Below are 9,965 nucleotides of genomic sequence, written 5' to 3'. Positions count from 1 at the left end.
TATTACAGTAGCACTTGCAGGGCTCACTTTTTTGCAATACGGCCCATGTTCGGCTTTTGGCTAAAGTACGGATTTTATAAACACATTCAATGTAACTAAAGAACAAAATATTTAAAAAACCAACACAGAAGAAACCAGAACATATCACTACCACAACAAAATGCCACACAACAAATATGCACACACATTCTTGTCACACATTAACACCATCAGAACCCTGCTATCATTTACACCAAGAACTTCCTTAATTCACCACAAAGGATGTTACCACAAAGGACATGAAATAGCACCTGCCAAACATTTAGGGCTATATCACAAACCACATTTAAGTGCATTGTGCACATTTTAGAAACCATCATCTAGTTCAAACGGGATTCCTGAATGAAACAAATCTCAGTCTTACGCTGTAAATAGTTTCCAATAAGGTCGCTAGGAGTGGATTTATGCACTGTTGCTCGGAACACTTTTATGCAAAGTGCTTGATAGTTAAATTGCCATATCATTAGCAAGATTAACCTGTGTGGTGAGGCTATGCATTATTGGTCTCAACCCTGCTATAATTTGCCTTTCTGCTAATGCTAATGACTCTGAATAGTTTAAAATGCCTCCACAACTCTCTTCGCACTGTTTGTATAAGGACATATCAGTGATAAAGTGTGTCACTACTTAAGCAGTCGAAGTGAGCCAAAAAGCTGTCACTTTTTTGCTTTTCCCCCCAAGGTCATGCAATAAAATACTGTGCTATCTCTGTTTGGTTGGATACTTAAGTCGTTTCTTTTATTTATTCAATAACAGCATCGTTCTGTGAATCTCCCAATAGACTGCAACTGAATGCTCCCTTATTTTCATTCCAAAAACCATAAAGCATCTTTTAGATTCACAATTAAGAGAGAGCTAGGAGTGCCAAAGTATATATTTGCTTCTGATTGAAATTACTGTTCGTTGTGGAAGCTACATTAAAGCCCTGGAAAGCTGGTTAAGCGTAAAAGCAGGACAAGTTTATTTTTTTCTGGATGTATGTATTCTCCATTAGAATTCATCCATTTTTTAAAAATCGTTACGAATAGAATTCCATTTATAGGGTTGAGTCTATTTTCAGGTCTTCAATGAAAAAAAAATAATAATAATAAAAACAAAAACAAGGAGACCAGGGTCACAGAATTTCGTCAGATGGGAAAACGTATATCCTCCAGTGAGTCAGTTTTTTTTAAAGGGCAGGGGGGTCGTGTGGCTCAGGCCCTCCTCCCCCCCATGTCTTATTAGGCCCCAGGAATCCTACCTCCCAGATCGGAATATTTAATAAAGTGTGGGTGGTGCACGGCCCCCACCCTGAGGATAATTAAAGCCCAGAGACCCCATCCTCCATAACTGTGTTTATTATAAAGGGGAGGGGTGTCACATGGCTCTCCTCTTCAAGCCTTATTAGGCCCTGGGGACCCATTCCGGGGTACATTTGTATTTTAAAGGGGAGGTGGGACATGTGGCCCCACTCCTCAAGCCCCATTAGGCCCTGGGGACTCCTTACTCAGGACTGTGTTTATTTTAAATGGGAGGGGTCACGTGGGTCCCCTCTCTGAGCCTCGTTAGGCCCCAGGGATTCCAGCCTGCAGGAACATATTTAGTTTTAGAAGGGCCACATGGGCTTCCTCCTTGAGCCTATTATGGCCCGGAGACTCCACCCCTTGAGGCCTGACTTTAATAAAGGTGGGTGCCTGGGCACCCACAAGCATGTTGGGGACACCACAGAGCCACCAATGGCCTGAGCCAGCTCCCACATGTTGCGTGAGCCAGCATTGCTCCCAGAAACAGAAAACATTTTAAATTGTTCTGCATCCTTTGGATTATCTGGTGTTCACATAATACATTATGAAATTCATCAGGACCCAGCTGTTAAGTGTCCTGTACTGTGCCACTGTGTCAGTGTCGATGAGGAGTATATCTATATATATATATATATATATATATATATATATATATATATATACATATATTTATTTATCTATCTATCTATCTATGTACCTACACACACACATATATACACATTCATATACTTATATATACACACATACATATGTATACATACATATATACATATATATATTCCCTGAAAAAAACAAAGGTTACAGGGACGTTATAGTTAGGTCTGAATTTACTCATAACGAACCATAGAAATTCAGCAGTTAGAGTTATTTCAAGTAACTATAACTTGCGCCCTGAGGTAACTAACTCACTCCCTCACCATGCATAGTTTTCTCATCAATAATTTTATTGCAAATGTTATAGTGATAATAGCAAAGATGCCATAGAAGGTGTTACAAATGATATAATATGTGGAGTAATTAGCTGTGCATGGTGTGATTCCATCGAGTGGTTCAGGCACTTTTGCAGTTCAAAATCGTTATGGAAAAATGCGTGGGGAAAAAAGAATTAAGGGACACTATCCTTTTTCTCAGCCCTCACGTGACAGATCTCCCCTAAACTTTCCAAACAACAGCTGACGTGAGGGTCAAATTAAAAAAAAAAGTTCTTAAAGATTTGTCAAATGGTGCCAAAGATATAGGCAAGTCAAAAAATGCTTTTTCTGTAAAAACGACTTTGGCAGCCCCACCGTCGGACCGCCAAAGCCACAGCGAGGACGCTGCCATCATGCCTGCGGCATCCTCCCCATCATACTACAATATTCTTGCTGGGTTGACCAGAGGGAACAGTGCTACAATATTGGTCTTGGCTCCTTTAGGGGAGTTAAGGCCAATAACGTAGGTCAACTGCACCCTTGGAAATGCGCATTGCCTGCACAGCAGACCGTGTGCATTCTGAAGGTACTGTGCAGGGGTGCCCCTGCATGGGCAAGGGCAGTAAAGGGGGCCTCCCTGTGGCCCCCAGCACTGGGTTTCCATTAGCCTTTCCATGGCAGATTCTCCACCATGGTAAGGCTGGTGGAAACAAAAGTTGTGATCAGCATGATGGGGCTGAGCACAGCGACGCTGTGGCTGACGTACCTCCATTAGCCCGTCAGGAACCTTGTTTCCGGTGGTCCGACAGCCAGGGTCGTAATGTAGCAGTCGGACCACCACTGTGAGTCTGGCAGTCCTTGGACCACCAGACTGGTAATGAGGCGACCGCCACTAGGTAATATATAAAAATTACCTACTGCCAGTGTAGTGCAATGCTCACTCCCAATGGAACTTGGAAGCTGACAGGGACTGCTTATGTTTAAAGTCACTCGAGGTACAATCTTTATAGTTTTGTGGTGTTTCCCCAAAAATGTATATTAAAAATATGTAGAAGCTTGAGGTACAATCAATCTGCCAAAATTACACACACACAAGATCACTGGAGACATTAATTTGGGATCCTTGACACAGCTGTAGTGTGGAATATGGACTATATATATTACCCAACATGATAGTACCTACTAATTAGCCAGTAGAAAGTGGGCCTGAGGTGCTCTGCCTTCTGAGGTTTTAATTGAAACTACAGTGAATCCTTGCAAAGCAACACCATGCTGACAGTGCATCAGAATTTGAGGTACTGTGTTCAGAGGGCCCAAGTGAGTCCCTGTAGCCAGCCCGCACTCCATTGTGGCCAGCCTGAACTTGTGACTGTTAGAAAGTGTTTTATTGGTAAGGACAGGTAAGTACCTATCCTTAGCAATATGCCACTAACACCCACTATACTCAGTTAGATCTCAATAAATTCACCCCAGCACAACCCTTGGTAGCTTGGCACTGAGTGACAAGGCTTAACTGAGGAGACAAAGTGTGTAGAGTATTCAAGTATCACAAAACAGTAATGAAATAATAAACAGGAAACAGTTTAAAAATCCAAAACCAATTAATAAAAATTGGAAATACTTTTATCTTTAATTTTGCACCAAAACAAATAAAATTGGATAAGGGGAACCGGAGATATGAATTTTTAAAGTATTAAGCCCTCATTAGTAGGCTGGCGGTCATGAGACGGCCAGCCTCGCCATGCACTTCCAACCCGGTGGCAGGCCTTAGCCTGCCAGCTGGATTACAAGGCAGCAAACCCCCAGCCTTTCTGTGGCGGTCACCCTCCCACGAAACCCTTGTGGTCACACACCCAGTGACAGGAATCTCCATTCCTATCGCTGGCACACACATGTACATGTCCCCACATATGCACACATCCCCCTAAACATCCACACACTCACAAATACCCCCAACCCTTCATGCATGCATGCATTCACATACACACCCGTCATACATCCACAGACACCCTACTCACTTGCAAACATGCACACAGACACCCCCACTCACTCACATTCATCCACAGACACCCCCCATACAGGCGCGCATACATGCACACACACATTCACTCACATACATGCACACATTCACCACCCCCTCCGCAGACATGCAGACAGGCACCCTCAATCACTCCCTTTTGGACGCTCACTTACCTTCTCTGTCGAGGAGGAAGTCCAGGAGGGGATGAGTCCTGGCTGTCTTGCTTTGCCAGCACAACCATGCCAGCAGGATTCCGTCACGCCATATTGTTGCTTGTAATACAGCAGGCAGAGTTCTGATGCTGTGGAGGTGCTGGCGATGTACCCACCGCTTTGGAGTAGGACTTCTGCCAAGAAATGGGCAGAAGTCCTCCAAGAACTGCTAACATGGCGGTCCTGTAAAAGGACCGTTGAAGTGGTAATGAGGGCCTTAGTGTTTTTTAGTGCATAGAAACGAATAGCGCCAATCTGGTCATCTAGTCGCACTTCGACCGGGGCAAAGTCAAAGCTTGAGGCCAACCGTGATGGAGCTCTGCTCGGTTACAGCAAGTGGGAAGCCTTGGTTAAAAGTTTACCTTCAGACTTCGTTTTCTTGAACATTTTGTTCAGCGGGACAAAATCGCCAGTCTGATCCGACCTCCCGGGAGCCATTCCTTGGATACACTTTGCAGGAGACCTCGGTAAAGATTTCCACGTTTGGACTTAGAGGATTTTTTGAGACGAAAATCCTTCGACCGGGCCAAACCTGAATCTTGGCCCTCTTCAGATACACTGTGCAGGAGGCCCTGTTCAACTTTCTACGTTCGGACTTAGTCATTTTTTTGGAGAATTTCTTCAGTGGGACAAACCTGCAAGTCAGGCCGTGTCACGGTTGAGGCAAGCCGGCTAGACTCACTTCAGCGGGTTGGTCCCTCTATGGAGCTTTTTCAAAAAAGTTCACCAATCTTCTCCAAACTTCTGGATCTTCTTCCAGAAGGTCTTTGAAGTTCCTTTAGGAGTCCACAGCTCACCCCAAGGTTCCAAAAGCTCGGAGTTGCTCCTTGAGGGTGCAGACTTCAACTCCCAGAATGCACATGGCTCAAACTCCAAAATGGCCACAGGACAGTGGTCAGCTGGTCAGTTTCTTCATGATTGATGGAGGGGGCTCTGGTTAGCTATTTTTCACCTGAAGCAAACAGGGAGCCCCTCCTTGAACCAGTTGAAGCCAGGCAAAGTCCTTCTTGTGGGGAAGCCCGAGTGTGTAGCTGGTGCAGTCCTCCATAGTGCAGTATCCTGGTGCAAGTCAGGGGTCCAGCAGGGCAGTCCTTCTTCTGATGTTCTTCCTTGTAGAGATCTCAGGGGTGGGCACAGCTCTGCCGTATCTATCCTTGCTCCTGTGTGAAAAAGAGGTGGTCCTGGGTATCCAATCACAGACAGGCTCCTTCCCCCTTTGATGACCACTTCCTGGGAAGTGTGGCAACAATCAATCCCAGGGGGGAGAAACATTCCTCAAAAATTCAACATGGCTGAAAGTGATTTTTGGAGGTTAGATCTGGCTGAGCCCACCCACTGGTGCTGCTAAAAATTGTAAACACACCCCTCTCCTGCCCTTTCCTAATCTAATCAAGAGGGCATCTAATTGTCTGGGGTTGCAGGATGCGAAGGAGGTGCTGGGCTGCTCCAAATGTCCTTCCCTGCCTTTGAAGACAATGTGGCCACCCTTGCTGCTGCCCCATCTGCTAAGACAGATCTCCTCCCCCAGACACATCCTTTGTGTTCATCCCAGGCTATTTCACACCTCATCAAGGCAGCCTGGCCAGACTGGCAGAGGCTGGTCAATTAGAGAAGGGCACTACAGAGCTAAAGTTGACAACTTTTAGTTAGAGTTTTAAAACTCTTTACCTGAACTAGTTATATTAAATCCAACAATTGTAAGTTGTGGGATTTTTATAAGAATTAATTTGATACCAAACTCAAGGTATCTGACACTTAAGGGACTTTATTAATTAAAATAAAGTCTCCCCATTTTAGCCCATAAGGCCATTCACTACAGTGAGGGAAAAACGAATATGGCTATTTTACCTCACCAGGGCTTGTAAAACTATTTTTATAAGGTCCCTGCTTATATGTACATGGCGCCCAACCCTAGGGAAACATAGGGCACACATTAGGGATGACATATGTAAAAATAAGGTAGTTTAAGACTTTGGAAGTACCTTTAATTCCAAAGTTGAATTTGCAAATAACTTTAGTTTAAAAGCAGCCAGCAAGGCAGGCCTGCCTCTAAAATGACACTGGGCACCTCAGCAGTGCACCTATGGGTGCACTACCTATGCTGGGGTCCCTAAACCTACGTACCTTATCATATACTAGGGACTTATAGGTAGGTTGATACTGCCAATTTTAATTAGCCTAATTTGCATATCCACTTTACACAGAGCACTGGTCCTGGGACTGGTAAGAGGTACCAAGCGCACAGCCAAGAGTCAGTAACCACCAGTATATGTCCCAAAAAGTTTGGGGTGTCCAGGGGAAAAAGGAGGACTTTCCTACAGTGACTTTGTCCCTGTCCAGCACGACCAGATAACTGCTATTTTCACCTAAATGTTTAAAATTGCATTTCTCAGGATATACTTATTGGATTTTTGTCATTTTGGTCTTATTTTACTAAGATATATAGGCCCTCATTGCGACTTCTGCGGTCTTCTTCAAAGATCACCGAAGCTGCAGGTGCCATCATATCGCCAGTGCTGGTGGTATGATTGCCACCCTATTAAGAGTTTTCCGCTGGGCAGGCAGACGAAAATAGCAATTCCCCCTGCTGACCCAGCGGAAAAATCACCACAACAATGAAGCCGGCTCATAATCGAGCCGGCGGCAATGTTGAGGTGCGTCGGGTGCAGCAGCACCCAAAGCGCATTTCACTGCCCATAATTCGGGCAGTGAAATGAGCAATGGGGCTGTGCATGGAGACCCCTGCACTACCCATGCCAAGTGCATGGACAGTGCAGGGGCCCCCAAGGGCCCCCTTAGACCCCCATTCCACCAGCCTTTTCAAGACAGTCTTGATCGCCATGGAAAGGCTGGTGGATGGGGACTAGTAATCCCCAGGGCAGCACTGCTTGCAGCGCTGCCCTGGCAGATTACAACCACCGGGACCGACAGGCTGCAGGCTGGCTGCAGCCTGGCGGTGTCAGCGTTATGACCGTGGGGGAATAGGCAGGGTCATAATGGGGCGGTCGGACCGCCCTGTCTGCAGCGGTCCGAACTTCAGCGAGAGGCTGGCGGTCTTAAGACCCCCAGCCTCGTAATGAGAGCCATAATGCCTATTTTTCTAAAATGGTGTTATCTTTTTGGGGTATCTTTCACTGTGTTACTATAATTAAGTGTTGCACAAATACTTTACACATTGCCTTCTTAGTTAAGCCTGTCTGCTCTGTGCCAAGCTACCAGAGGGTTCCAACAAGTAACTGCTCTGACACACTCTAAATCAGGGCTGTTAATATTTTGCAGTGATGCTGCAGGTAACTATGCAACATTATTGCCCCAGAAATCATGCCCATGTCGCTTTTCGTCCCTTTTGAGGTACTATCTACATATACAATTACATAAATCCATAGAACAAACTACAAATAACAGTTAATGAGCTGAACCTTACTAACTTCAAGTGCATAAGAAATAGAGAAGCTATGAAAGATAGAACTTTTTCCATCACAGTAAAGAAGTACAGATGAAGAGGGGAAGCAAGAAATGTTTACATTGTTCCGTGTGAATAGATATATATGAGTACAAAAAGGTAAAGAAGTCTCTAATGAATTATGTAAAAGTTACTGTTTGTTTTTTCCTTTTAGGTTTTTTCCTTCTTTTCTCTCTATATGTATTGACACAGTTGGTACATACACTAACATGTTACAAAGATTTTGTAATGACTGCTGTGTCCTGGGGGAAAAGTTAAAGGTTTTCTCCAATTTAAGGATTATCTATTTATCATCTGTGCAGATATAACCTGGGCGACTGAAGCATTTGATTACTTTAGGCCCCTACCAAAATGAAGCATTAAAAAATATTGAAGAGATAATGGAACCTCTGGAAAATCCTTGTAGTAAGGCGTTTTGATGAATGGTGTTATATTTGAACTGTCCATAAAACAGAAAGAAATATGTTCCAGGTGTTTTTCTTCCATGTAGATTTCTTTCAATCTCTTAATGGTGCTGTGTGAAATGTTGCAGATAGGTTGCTTCTCCCTGGATAGAACACAGTTTGGTGGGCTGACTGTATATTATTTTTCAGGAAATTTGAGAACTGGGAAGAGGCAGCTTGTTCTGTTAATTTTCTCAATAATTAATCATTTGATATTGGTTGGTAATTTGAGTCTGCCAGCTCGAGTTCTGATAAGTCTGTGGTTAAAGAATTGTTGCTGATTTTCTTGTGTTGTGGCAAAAATTAATAAAATGTTCCTGAAATGTGGTGGACATGGGTCTGGTGATGTGCTAGTAGGCCCACAAGCTTTCACCAAGTCATAGAATTTGAGAAGAGTTAGTAGACTGAAGGAGGTTAATGTGGGAGTTTGTCTTTTGGTATTTCCCATGTATTCATCCTCACGATGACTGATGTATTTTTTATAGATATAAGTCAAGGTTATTTGCTTCAGAGACAAAGTGGTCTGGTGTTAGTCCTGTTATTGAGACTTGGATATCAAGGAACATCTGTGGATCCCAACATTGTCGTAGAATTGTATGTAGTTCTTTTGAGGCACATTCTGTTTGAATTGTGAGCTCCCTACTTTTTTTAAACAGGATTTCTATCTGAACGTTAGAGATAGGATTGTGTCTGCAGTTATCTTTTGTCTACTGCAAATTCGGATTTGTGCCACTGGGATTGAAGCGAACACAATAGATACTGTATATCCTTATTTCCACATTCATCCATAAATTGTTCTGTTTGTCCTAGGTTGTCCAGTGTTAATGTTTTTGTGTGATTAATATATCAAATTAATCATTCATCCTTTCATATAGAATTTCTTCTTTGGCTATTAGTTCTAGGTTTGAGCTTGCTGAAAGTGGATTTCTAAATCCATCATGTTCAGTTTGTCCCATTGCATGTAGTTTGTCCTAAATGCAGAAGAGTAGTTGAGATTATTTGATGTACTGTATTTGTATTTGATGCATTGTATTGTATTGTATTGTATTGTATTTGTAAGTGAAAAAATGAAGCTGATTGGCCCAGGAGACTGGGTCAGTTATTTTAATACTAATTGGTTCCTGATTGCTGAAAATTACATTGCATGTATATCTTAGAGAGTTGATAGAAACTTGGATCATTTAATGGAGATTTTAGGGTTACAAATCAGTTGTGAGAGAATTCGATTGTGGCTTTTATGGCTTGTTTAACAAGGTATGTAGATCAGAGATCAGGCAAAAATTAGTTAATAGTTACGTCTGATACTGTATCAAGAAGAGTATCAGTAAATTTTCCATTATTTGGTGCTGGCCCAATTAGTTGGGGTGGACATAACTCCATGTTCCCTACTCAAGTAGAATTGCCTAGGAATTTTGAAAGATTATGTAGAGTAATGTGAGATGAGTAATTCTGTTTTAGCGCTATTTTCTTAGCAGAAAATGCACGCTCACATCCATAATGGACAGAAAGATGCATTTTTGCACTAAGAAATAATGCTAAATACAGCAGAAATTGAATGGCAATCGGTAAATGTACTCTTGTGACAGGATTTTTC

This window comes from Pleurodeles waltl, chromosome 2_1 (genome assembly GCF_031143425.1).
Source record: "Pleurodeles waltl isolate 20211129_DDA chromosome 2_1, aPleWal1.hap1.20221129, whole genome shotgun sequence".
NCBI lineage: Eukaryota > Metazoa > Chordata > Amphibia > Caudata > Salamandridae > Pleurodeles > Pleurodeles waltl.
This window is presented reverse-complemented; position numbering follows the sequence as displayed.